The sequence below is a fragment of the Camelus ferus genome, chromosome 14 (genome assembly GCF_009834535.1).
Source record: "Camelus ferus isolate YT-003-E chromosome 14, BCGSAC_Cfer_1.0, whole genome shotgun sequence".
NCBI lineage: Eukaryota > Metazoa > Chordata > Mammalia > Artiodactyla > Camelidae > Camelus > Camelus ferus.
In genome coordinates this window covers 19,762,047-19,768,046 of record NC_045709.1, presented here as the reverse complement: position 1 = coordinate 19,768,046, position 6,000 = coordinate 19,762,047, and positions in this window count along the sequence as shown.

Here is a 6,000-nt window from a genome sequence, read left to right as displayed (position 1 = left end):
GCAGATTCCATATCCATGGATTCAACCAATCACAGATCTAACATTTGGGGGGCCAAAAAGGTCCAGACACTTCCAAGAAGCAAAACTTGAATTTGCCTTGCCAGCAACTATTTACATAGCATTTACATTGTATTGGGTATCATAAATAATCTAGAGGTGATTTAAAGTGTACGGGAGGATGTGCAGAGGTTATATGCAAATACTATGCCATTTTATATAAGGGACTTGAGCATCTATGGATTTTGGTAGCCTCAGGGCGAGGAGGAGGGAGGAGTCCTGGAACTGATCCTGAGAATACCAAGAGACGCTGGACTTACTTCCTCGATCCTTATTCTTTATCCTTTGAAAGCTCCCTGCCTTCTGCCCCATTTTGCATTTCTCCACATGGAGATTGTCCGCATCATGCAGTGTTAAACTTTGTATCCTGTCTTCTTAAATTATTTTTTTTTTTAAACAATAGTTTGCTTTCCTTGTAGTTTCTTTTCTGGTTTTGCATCAGGATAATGCTGGCTTCATAAAACCAATTGGGAAGTGTTCCTTTCTTCTACTTTCTGGAAACACTTGTGTAGAATTGATCTGTTTGTTCCTTAAATGTTTGGCAATGAAATCATTTGGGCTTGTGAGAAGGAAAAGGTTGGGCTGGGCCAAGACTGGGCTGGGCTAACTCATGAATTTTAAGTCTCACCTTGCTAGATGGGTTTCGGGTTACTGCAAGTGACCCTTTGCTTCCGCTTTTATGATACTGCCTAGCTGTACTCAGCCTATTGGTTGATAGACCCCGAGCTTGTAACCTAGAGGCGTTCAGAGCTTCGGAGCGTAAACCCCTCTAAGTCCGCCGCCGTAATAAACCTCAGTACTCCAACCCTCTGAGTGGTGCTTGTTTCTTGGCTGGTCTGTCGTTTCCATAACAGTTCTGGAGGCCCCAGCGAGATTCAGCCACACCGGCCCCTTGAGCCACTGGACTGGTGGCTCCGGCCAATCGGGGGACGAAACTCTGGTGACGAACAAGGTGGCGCCACCTGATGGTATTCCAGGTTCTCTTCCACGGCGGCGGCTCACCCCACATGAGGCTGGACCTCAGCCAGACTTGGAGGGACGGACAGACTCACCAGGCAACCGTCCGGACAAGGTAGGACCACAGGAAAGGTCAGGTCCTGTCCCAGTGGACAGAAGAGGAGGCTGATCCCCTCTTGCACCCGAATGGTGCACCAGGTTTCAGGATAATGTGGGAGGACTGTTGTTAACCTGTGTGTGTGTGTGTGTGTGTGTGTGTGTGTGTGTGTGTGAACATGCGGGCTGGAAAGCATGCGATCAGGCTTGAATTTGTAGCTCCACAGCCTCTGGCTATGGAGTTCAAGTGAGTCCCAACCTGAGGTTCCATGGTGACCTCTTACTGCTCAGGGCAGTATTGACCCCTCAGGGTATTGATCGGAGTCAGCGGTTTATACTGACCCGCCAAAGCTAAGAGGCACCTTCATCCCTGCGAGGGGAGCAGCCAGACGGACGCAGAGAAAACCCTCCCTTGTCTTGTCTGCGACACCGGCACAGGGTGGCCACACCGGCAAGGAAAGGGACATAAAACAGCCTATGAGTCAGCGCCCCCGTGCCCCTAGAGGCTAGGACGCCATTTCTTTGAGAAAGTCTCTTACCTAACCTGGTCACACAACACCCGAGACTTCTGTCCCAGCTCCTGAACCGACCTAACGCGTGTCCCTTTTGCCTAATCTCAGACCCTCAGGACTTGAGTTTAGAACAGATTTCTTCAAGACTGGGCTCACCCGGCCTTAGAAGTCCCCTTTCCAGTCTATTTGTTTAGCCATCAACTGTCAGTCCCAGTCCCTTGGTATGTTCAGGCTATAAGGAGGATTTGGTGAGGAAGCCCCTGGAGCTAGCTCTTGCCTTGGGCTTCAGAGACATCAGCCGTGGTTGGAACCCGGACTCTCTGACCAAGTTAGCCTTCAGGCGATTCATAGAGCCAGCAAGAGAGCGGTCCTTCTGGGAGCTCCTGTGCTTTGAAGAGTGGAGAAGGAGGAGATATAAAGGCTACCTTCCCAAGCACCCAAAACAGCAGGCCTACCACCCTTAAAACGCCGAGACAAAATGGGAGGCTCGAAGTCGAACCCACCATCCTAGACTGCATGATTAAGAGTATCTAAAAGGGGTACACAGGAGACTATGGAGTTCGAATGACCCCTGGAAACCCCCGCACCTTGTGTGAGCTCTAATGGCTGACCTTTGGAGTCGGGTGGTCCTCAGGAGGAACTTTGGACCTAGCAACAATGCGAGCAGTCTATCGAATAATTACTGGAACCCCAGGCCACCCAGACCAATTCCCTTACATTGACTCCTGGCTGAATGTCGCCCAGACTCTACCCCATGGATTCGGTTCTGCACAAATGGACCTGGACAATGCAAGATATTAGCAGCCCAGGCGGTCCAGGCCAAGAAGACAGACAGAGAAAAGCCTATTTTCCAGGGAGACACAGAGGACGAGAGGTGCCTGTCCCCTCCGTATGTCCCTGGGGCACCGACAACTCCCATCCCACTGGAGAGACTGCCACCTCTGTGTCACCACCTCCCCAACCTGAGGATCCAGAGGCAGAGCCCAGCCCCCAGCCTGAGCCGGTAGGAAGGAGACTCCGCTCAGCACAAGCCGGTAGGCCAGCACCACTGGCCCTCCAATGCCGCTGCGGGAGACACATGGGCCACAGCAAGTTGGGGAAGACAGGACTGTCCAACCTGGGCACCCCGTACTCTACTACCAACCCTTTAGCACCACAGACCTTCTCAATTGGTGCCATCAAACTCCTTCCTACTCTGAAAAGCCACAGGCTATGTTTGACCTCGTAGAGTCTATCTTCCACTCTCACTGGCCCACCTGGGAAGATGTCCGCCAGCTGCTTCTGACCCTTTTCAATACGGAGGAGAGGAGACGCGTTCTCACTGAAGCATGAAAATGGGTGCAGGGCCAAGCCCCCGGGGACACACTGGATACTGAAGAGTAGGCCATGACACGGGCCCCTGGCACCAGACCAAATTGGGACTTTAACACCCAGGAAGGGAGAGAAGCACTGCGTGAGCACCTGGAGGCCATCCTACAAGGGCTAAAGGCGGGAGCCAAGAAGCCGACTAATATGTCTAAAACGACCACGGTGACCCAGAGGCCAGACGGAACCCCCACTGACTTCTATGAGAGACTGTGTGAAGCGTTCCGAGTCTATACTCCATTTGATCCTGAGGCCCAAGAAAACCAGTGGATGGTCAACGCTGCCTTCATAGCCCAATCGTGCCCAGATATATGCCAGAAACTCCAGAAACTGGATGGGTTCGCAGAGATGAACTCTACACAGCTGCTGGAAGTAGCAAACAAGATTTTCGTAAATCAAGAGCAGGAAGCCCAACGAGAGGCAGACCAGCGAATGAAGCAGAAAGCCGCACTCCTTGCAGCAGCCCTGGGGAAAATGGGCTTCAACCAGAATCCCGCACCACCCTGGAGGAGGGGACCCTGACCCCGGATGCCCTCGAGTCAAGACCGTGTGCATACTGCCGGGAGACAGGACACTGAAGAACAAGTGCCCAAATAGAAAGAATGGGGAGAGAGCACCCCTCAAGAAGCCTACCTACCACGGGAACCGCCAACTGAAAACCTCACTGGACTGGCTGGAATCGACTCGGAATAGGAAGGGCCGGGCTCCTTGCCCCTGGCCCCCTGGGAGCCCAAGGTTGAAATGTTGATGGGGGCCAGCCAATGACTTTTATGGTAGACACAGGATCAGAATATTCTGTGGTGACCCAGCCTATAGCTCCCCTAACCAAGAAAAAGGCGGCCATTATAGGGGCTACTGGGGACTCGACTGCCCGCCATTTCTGCCAACCACAATCCTGCCAAGTAGGGGGCCATCTAGTGACACATGAATTTTTATACTTGCCGGAATGCCCAATGCCATCGGAAGAGACCTTCTATCTAAATCGGGGGCTCAAATTACCTTCGTCCACAGGAAACAAGCACATCTGATCCTACAGGAAGGGTCTATGATTCTAGCCATCTCGGTTCTCCAAGAGGAAGAGTGGCGTCTGTATGAGAGTAGAGAACTTCAGGAGAATCCTAACAAACTCCTGGAAGAGTTTCCATTAGTCTGGGCTGAAAATGGAGTGCCAGGCTTGGCACATAATCAGGCACCACTGGTGATTGACCTCAAACCTGGAGCCAGCCCTGTCAGGCAGAAGCAATATCCCATGCCTTGAGAGGCCCACCAAGGAATCCAGGAGCATATACAGCACTTCTGACAAGAGGGGATCCTAACTGAATGCAGATCCCCTTGGAACACAACGTTGCTCCCAGTAAAGAAAGTGGAGGGAACAGACTATAGACCAGTTCAGGACCTACGGAAGGTCAACAAAGTAACCATCACCATACACCCAGTGGTGCCAAACCCATATACTCTCCTAGGCCTCATTCCCACAAGTGCCAGATGGTTCAGTTGTCTGGACCTTAAAGACGCTGGTGAGCCAACCCATATTTGCATTTGAATGGGAGGATCCTCCTACAGGTAGGAAAACCCAACTGACCAGGACGTGCCTTCCCCACGGGATTAAAAACTCACCCACCCTGTTTGGAGAGGCGCCAGCCGCAGACCTTGTAAAATTCCCTGGGGGAACACCGAGATGCCCCCTGCTCCACTATGTGGACGATTTGTTACTAGCCAGTCCAGATGGAGAAGGTTGTTGGAGAGGAACTCGAGTCCTCCTGGAGTTACTCCAGACGACGGGATAGAAGGTCTCATGGAAAAAGGCCCAAATCTGTAAGAAAACAGTCAAATTCCTGGGATTCATTATCTCAGAAGGACACTGAGCCTTGGGGCCAGAACGAAACCAAGTTATCTGCGCTGTACCGATACCACAAACGAAAAGAAAAATACGGGAGCTCGGGAGCTCGTAGGCGCAGCCAGTTTCTGCTGGATCTGGATCCCTGGGTTTTCAAGGATAGCCAAGCCCCTCTACGAGGCAACTGCCAGGTCAGGAAAGGAAACCCTCAAGTGGGGAGCCGAATAAGAGAATGCCTTCAGGCAGCTAAACTATTAACCCAGGCCCCGGTATTGGGCCTGCCAGATGTGACACGGGAATTCAGCCTGTTCATACACGAAAGATCGAATTTCTCTCCGAGTCCTGACGCAGCACGTGGAGCCATGGCAGCGCCCAGTGGCCTATTTGTCCAAAAGACTGGACCCAGGATGGCCACCCTGTCTGTGGGCCCTCGCTGCCACAGCCCTCCTGGTCAGTGAGGCAGACAAACTCACGCTGGGGCAGACTTTAAACGTAAAAGTGCCCCACTCTGTGGTGACCCTGATGAACGGCCCATGTTTAAGTGGGTAACTACCGCAAGGATGACCCACTACCAGAGGCTTCTATGCGAGAATCCCAGGGTGCACCTGGAGACTGCGAACCTTAAACCCAGCCACTTACCTGCCCGAAGGGGAAGGACAGCCTGACCATGACTGTGAGGAAGTCATTGAAGAAGTATATGCAAGCAGGCCTGATCTGACCGACATGCCCCTGCAGAACCCAGGCCTGGAGCTCTGTACGGACGGCAGCAGTTACGTGCAAGATGGGCAGTGGCGGGCAGGATATGCCGTCACAACAACCTGCGAGGTGATCAAGGCAGAACCCCTTCCCCCGGGATGGTCTGCCCAACTAGCAGAGATTTGGGCTCTGGTCCAGGCACTAAGAGAAGGGCGAGGAAAGCGAGTCAATATATATACAGACTCCAAATATGCTTTTGCAACCCCACACGTACATGGAGCCGTCTGTAAGGAGAGAGGACTCTTGACTGCTGGGGGAAAGGATATCAAGAACAAAGAAGAAATTCTACAGTTACTGGAGGCAGTATGGGATCCGAAGGAAGGGGCTGTTATCCATTGTAAGAGACACCAAAAAGGAAATGACCCTGTGAGCCAAGCTGTTAAAGTTGCAGGAATCATCCCATGGATTCATCACTCCAGG